Raw genomic sequence first — 7447 nt, 5'->3', positions numbered from 1 at the left:
CCTGCGAAGTTGTACTCGTTTGAAACTATTGAATCTAAATTTTTGGGGAGTCACTTGTACGAGTTTGAGAAAAAGCCTAGAAGGAGTTATGATGTTGCAAACTCAGACAGAAGCTAAGTTGATTTTCCTATAAATGAAATGATGTTTATTACGGCGCAGTACAAGATAAGTGAAAATTTTGAAAATGCTGATGAATACACTTACTTGAAGATCAGATTTCATGTTGTACTTGCGAAGGATCAAGAGGAAGTTTGGTCTTTAATGAAAATCAAGAAAGTTCTGACAATTAAGAAGGATGTTATGTTCGAGAACATGCTTCAAAAATTTCGATATTTCGTGATTCGTGCAGATAACAAGGCATTTGATTTTACCATAGCTGATTTTCCCTTGATGAATCTAAATGATCTCATTCAAGTGGCATTTATCCTCAAAGACATGGAAGAAAACAAGCTAAAAGGATATGATATTGATGTGTTCAGATTTGGTTTCGCACATATCAAGATATTCATAGATAACTACTATGATTTCTTGGCATTGACTGATGAAGAACTTGCATCAGGCCTTGGAAGAAAATTTACAGTCTCTTGGGAATCAACCTTGCTTCAAACGGAGTTAAAGAAGTATGCAGATGGAGAAATATGCCTTAAACCTTTTGGCATGGTTTTCGTAGGAAAAGATACGAAGGGGAAGCCTAAGAAGTTTTTGTTTAAAGTCTCAGAGATTGAAAGATACACCACTTCGCAATATACGAATTTCATTGTTCGTATGAATAATTGCATGAAGAATAATGATGGACACAGGAAAGAGCTTCAAAAGATAATCACTTGGTATTCAAAAATCCGAAGAACAATGCACTCAGCTATTCAGAATCTCACAAACTGAATAGCTTCAACTGTTTACAAAGGGGGAAAATGTAGAGACTAGATGTTGTAAAAGTCGAAGTGTTTGTTTCTTTAGTTTCACATGTTAGTTATTTTACTAAGTCTTCATTTGTGCGAAGCGTATAGTTCGGGGCTTAGTATATTTTTTTTACACTCAGGTTTCCTATAAATAGGGACTGAGGTTAGAAGTAGAGACATCGAATGCACGAGTGATTCATTAATCATTCGCAAGGTCTCTCTTCTTAGTCTGTAATCAGTTCTTCATCAATATAAGATCTGATTAATATTTACTTTCTGTGTTCTTATTTTTCATTCATACAATCATGATTGCTTTCTAAATCTCGATAACAATTCTCTTCAAAACCCTCATACATAGACCATAAACACCTTTTAAGGTGTTAAATTGCCCCTTAAACACCTCCAAAAGCTTCTATGAGCTTCCATGAGTGCATAGAATATTATATTCCTTCATGAGATGCACCAAAACACACACAAATGATTCACACTTGAGTTTACGGCCCAAGAACATTCTTGGACCGTAAACACCCCTTCTTAGACCATAAACTCCTCCAAGGGGTGTTAAAGTGCCCTTAACACCTTGAATGGCTTGGAATTGGACCTAGAACTTTGAATGTTTAACCTACAACCACTAAAACCCATGAATCATGGACAAACATGAGTTTACGGTTGTAAAATCATGTGTTTAAGGTAGTAAACTCCCCAAGAACATCTTCATAGACCGTAAACTCGTTTTCCAAGGCCATTTCAAGTCCCGATCACTTCCTAAGCCATGGAATCAACCCTAGAACCTTCCCTTGTGCATTGTAAGACCACTTAGCACCCAAGAACACTCCACCCATGAGTTTACGGCCGTAAACTCATGGGGATATGGTCATTGGACCGTAAACTCCCCTAAGGGCTTACTCTTGAAGAGTAAACTCCTTATCTAGGCCCTACACACCCTCAATTACAACCCAGATCATTCTAAACACTTGAAATAGAGTGATTTCGCGTCTCGGAGTGTATATTCTCAATTAAATAGTAGTTCAAAGTGTAATTAGATACAAATGTATATCTTTTCAGATTACATAGGAACCTCGCACGCGTTCAAGCCCCGAACTGACGTCTAGCATCCTAGCCGATACATTCCTCGTCCGGTGAGTTCATATCCCTACACCTTTTTCTGTGTTTTTCAATGTTTTCAAGGGGGAATACAAGAAAAAGTACAAGGATAGCTTGTACTCAAACTTATTATTTCATTTGAAATGTTTCATATTCCACATGCTTTTAACAATCAAAACTGTATTAACCAACTGTTTGACTTGCAGAGTTGGTTTTCAAACCTTATTATATATTGTTATAATATATGTTTCTCACATGATTTTCCACTTTATTACCGTTAAAATCATTAGATTAGTACATTTTTTTGTCCACGGTAACACTCCACAGAGATACGCGAGTGGAGGACCGCCCTTGTAATTAGACTTTAAAACAAGATTTTCCGCATTATTACTTGTAAATTCGTTAATCTTAATAATTAGAGACACATCCTCTGTAAACACTCCACAGAGATACGTGAGTGGAGGACCGCCCCCATAACCAGAATCTCCTGGAGTGAGAGCGTGACTTGAGTGTATAGATCTATACGGGGCTGACTACCCCGCACCTGGATGCTAGCTACAGCCGAACCGAAAGGTTCAAGGGTGACGAAAGTCATAATTGGATAATGGACTACTTATTGCCATTTTTAGTCTATCGTATGGTTATGGAACTCGCAATTTAGATAACGGAGATTTACTTGTTAGTAATAATGAATTTAGTAAGCTAATAACCTTAAGAATTAGTTTACTTTCCTCACAATAGTTTTATATACGTATTAAAACTAACATGCATCTCAAGGATAACCAGACTTTCAGGAAACTTCACACAAACATTTTAAGTATGGTAGATACTTGTACATTACATTTGGATTCGATAACTGAACTTTAGTTTTAAGGAAAATAAGGGTTTTTCCTGGGATAACTGAACTGTTCTTAACTAGACCGTGTAACTAATGGATAACTAAACTTTACTTTTAGGAAAATAAGGGTTTTTCCTGGGATAACAAACTGTTCATAACCGGATCGTATAACAAACGGATAACTAAACTATACTTATAAGAAAATATGGGATTTTCTTGGATAACAAACTTTTTTGGAAAACCAAAGGAAACTTGTACATTTTCAAAAAACAAACCTCTTATGAACTCACCAGCTTTATGCTGATTTTCAAACTGCTTGTATTCTCAGGTCCGCTTTAGACAGGTACCCGCGATCTTTTGGAGAAGACGGAACGCTTATCAGACTCGTCTTAACTTTTGTTCATATGATATCTATGTAAGACACTTGTAACACTTTGGTTTCAAACAAATGTAATAATTCTATGTAATGTAATGTTTTGTGTTTTACTATGCTTACTATGTACATTGGTTGCGATATTCATGACGTCCTCTGCCCCGGAACGTTTCCGCCTTCGGTTTCGGGGTGTGACAGATGATCGATGAAGTGTTATCCACATTACAACCTGCTATAGCGAAGATACTCTCCGGCAAGAAGGTGATCCCGATAGCGGCCCTGCTACCTACGCCCCCACAACATCTATGTTTCCTAGCTCTCGGAAATGGTCTCGCTGTGCAGCCCTACCTGTAGCCTCGTCGCGTACCCTACATCATCTCTATTTCCTGTCTCTCGGAAACGGTCTTGTTGCGTAACCCTACCTGTAGCCTCACCACGTACCCTACGACATCTCTGTTTCCTGGCTTTCGGAAATGGTCTTGCTATGCAACCCCACCCTATAGCCTCACTGCCTATCCCTTAACAATTCTATTGTCTGGCTATCGACAATAGTCTCACTGCATGACCCTCGCTAGCAACCTAGTAGCCCAGCTCTCGGAATCTATTCCTCGCCTCCTCTAAGAAAGGGGGGGGGGGTGGAATAGGGTTGGTACGCCGTAATGCAGACTATGTAGATGGTTACTGGTGACATCCCATCTCGCATGGCTACCACAACAATCACGTCGGATAACAGTCTCAGGGACTGAATGGCAAGCTTACGCTTCTTAGCTACCCCGGTCTGACATTCCACCGACATCAGTGTCGCGTAACACTCTTTAGCAGCCTCGGTCCACATGATCGCATCAACAGTTACGTTGCATCTCACTGATCAGCTCGCACTCTTCTCAATGAAGGAGTATCAAGTCAGCTCAAGTAGTGTTCGACTCATTCCATAACCCCACGACTCTCGTGGGAGAGGTTCGGTCATTCTCTTTATTGTTTATTGTATTGGTGCTTTATCTAGTCTGATCCGATTGTCAGCAACCTAATCGCATCAGACTAGGGGGACTTGACGACACACAATTTATTTGCCTAAGTCCAGTCCGATGTCATTGGCCGCGTACCAATAACATCATACTGGGGGGACTTGATGAGGTATGGTCCATTAGCATAGCCCAGACTGCTCTAGCACGCCAGCCTGGTCTGGCGCGTTCCTGCCAACCTTGCCGAGGACTCCCTTTCCAGCCCCACTAGGGACTCCCCTGTTGGTTTATCCGACTAAGTCTAGTCCGATGTCATTGGCCGCATACCAATAACACCAGACTGGGGGGACTTGATGAGATATGATCCACTGGCGTGGTCTAGACTGCTCTAGCGCACCAGCCTGGCCTGGCGCGCTCCTGCCAGTCTTGCCTGGCGCTCCCTTGCCAGCCTTACTGGGGACTCCCTTGCCAGCCCTACTAGGGACTCTCCTGCCGGCTCGGCCAGGCGCTCCCTCGCCTGGCGCTCCCTTACCATCCTCTCCTGGTGTGCGCCCGCCAGCCCCGTCCGGCGCCTCCGGGCGGCCTTGCCCAACTCCTTGCTAGTTGGGCCTGAATGGGGCTTGGCCCAAGGCCTGAACTAATTGTCCCATATATAATGAATAGTACCTCCTCCATGGATAGGGACCTTTCCCTAGATCTTTCCCCATGGCTCAGCCGCCACTATACTCCGGCCGGGTGGCTCAGCCACCACCCGCCGCCGTCAGCCACCCGCACCAAGATGGTTCTCTCCAGCTATGGAGGACCATCTCAGATCTTCTAGCTGATCTAACTTGACCGTGGGAGCCCTCTCCCGGGGCACAGTCCCTGGGGCGGCTCTAACGGGTTTGCACTGTGATGTCAGATCTCCGCCGCAGCAGAAGACCAGAAGACTCGCCAGAGGCTGATGTCCCATCATAATGCAATAAATAAACACATAATTTACGTTAAATTGATAATATTTACAAAATACAACCGTTCAGATCGAACTTAATTTGGAAAATACAATATAAATTAAATATGAAATTACAAGATACTAATTATAAAATAACGAGACCAGTAAAAAATTACATAGGTTATGTCACATGGAATCGTGGTTGAAAACTTGAACTATTTTTTCTATTATGGCCTGGTTGATAGCGTGAAGTCCATATTTCGGAGGTTCATCAAGATGAGAGTGTCCATCTCATTGCAAATTCGGTTTTCAAGCCTCCAACCTCGACGTACATACAGTTTTTAGTAACCCGCTAAAATCACCCAATCTGAAACCAATCAATACTTATAACGAGTAAGTTGTACAAAACCAACGTTATATTGTTGTTTGTACATCATACTAATGTATACATCATTCATATACGGAAAGAGGGCTATCCCTTCTATATCAGCAAACTGCAATTGCATGTGAACATGAAAATCTTTTCATTTGCTACTTACCACATGTACACATATGTTGAAAATATTGGACAATATGTGTATTTCCTCCTGTGTCATTTATTTGTAACCCTGTGACAACTCTGAAAAACACCTTCGTTAGAAATAATAGATCGACATAGATGAAATGCATTAATAGCCGGTTCAAAAGCCCAAAAACATACTTGAACATTGCCAAATGTGGTGAGACATTTGGGTTATGGAACCACCGCACAATTGTATCGGGGTTTGAAGCTTGCAAAGCTGAAATGTACTTGGAAACTCAACAAAAATACTTTCCAATGTTCCATAAATAGTCTCTATTGCTTGTCTACTACCACGCCATGCCATGCCTTCCAGTAAGAAACATTAATATTTAGACTATTTTTAATATCTGCTTGCATATGTTTCAGCTGATAAGCAACATCTTTTCGAATTGAGTGGACGATGTGTGATAAAATAGTTATATGATTTCAAATTCTTGTTATTATTAGCAATACAAGATCCAAAACAATTATGTGCATCAACCCAACACGTAATATGTCACATATGACGGTTTTGTTTCTTAATTGAACGAATATACCATTGACAAGGTGGTGTATGGTGCATAGAGTTAAAGCTTTAGCCTTGATCTCCTATAGTCTTATATTTTGCTACCAATTTGTTATTTTTACTTTCATACACTTTATACTCTCTATTTTGGGCGATAGACTAAAGTATTACTGCCTTTTTTACCCGCAATTTACTCTAAAATTTCATTCTGAGCCTAATTTTGTTTTCAAAATCATTCAAAAGATCTATATGAACGTTGTCCTCTAAATCTAGTATGTCACCGTCTCCTAAATTTCCAACATCATTCATAAAGGTCACAACCAAAGTCTCACTTACACCATCATAGTCTTCCTTAAAATTACTTAATGACTCACTATTGCAGTCGATGTTTGGACTATCAAATCCAAAGTCATTATCTATCTCAAATCTATCATTATTTGGCAAAGAAAATCTTACCTTAGAATTACGAAGGAGATCTACAAAACGAGTATTTATATATTTCATAATAACAAATATACGTGAATGTAAATGCAAACTAAATAATAGGATAAAAACACAATTAGTATCCTACATCTAATGTTTCACATCAAATATTTATATGATAGTTAGAAAAGAAATACATACCTTATGTTAGAGTCATGATAAACCCAACGATGCAAATTTAAAGGAAAGATGAAAGAATTAAGAATGTAAATGTGAGTAGAGAGCACAATACCGAAATAAGAATGATAAAAAAAAATACTTAGCTCAAATGATCGAATTTATAGCATCAAAGCCTAAAATTATTCAAATAAAAGTAATGATATGACACTTCATACATTCATACAGATGTTTTTTAATAGTTTTTAGATGGATAGTGACATTTTTGTTTTGATACTTTTATTTGCTTTTACAGATTCAAAAATTGATTTTACAACTCAAATTATAAACTATATATTTATTTGTTATTTAAATAATATAGTAATACTTAAAATTAAATTATAATAATATTGAATATTTTTATTTATTTGGAGTAGTTAGATTTTTTTTTGTGGTATAAATTATTATATAAAATTTTATAGTATATTTATAAGAAATAAGATTATATATATGTTAAAATTTAATAAATATATTAAAAAGAATTTAAAAGACCAATAATATGTTTTAAACCCGTTTATATGTAAGATAAAAGGTTAAAACCGACCATTTCTATTATATTATATAAAGATAAAGGGTTGAAACTAACGATTTAACGGTAATTGAATGAAAGTGACCACTTATGTTATTTTTAAAC

At 38.3% G+C, this 7447-nt stretch overlaps 1 long non-coding RNA gene across 1 annotated transcript; it reads right to left on the bottom strand.

The window, feature by feature from the left end:
* Positions 1 to 5273: 5273 nt before the first annotated feature.
* On the bottom strand, positions 5274 to 6887 carry LOC145051488 (uncharacterized). The gene is made up of 3 exons (XR_013683651.1): positions 6799 to 6887; positions 5808 to 5975; positions 5274 to 5726 (listed from the first exon to the last, which is right to left on the bottom strand). It is a non-coding gene; the product is annotated as an uncharacterized LOC145051488 (long non-coding RNA).
* Between the last annotated feature and the right edge of the window lie 560 nt (positions 6888 to 7447).

This window comes from Lactuca serriola, chromosome 5, assembly GCF_051521515.1.
Source record: "Lactuca serriola cultivar US96UC23 chromosome 5, Lser_US96UC23_V15, whole genome shotgun sequence".
NCBI classification, from domain to species: Eukaryota; Viridiplantae; Streptophyta; class Magnoliopsida; order Asterales; family Asteraceae; genus Lactuca; species Lactuca serriola.
The sequence above is the reverse complement of the archived record's forward strand: the minus strand, read 5'-3'. Positions and strand labels throughout refer to the sequence as shown.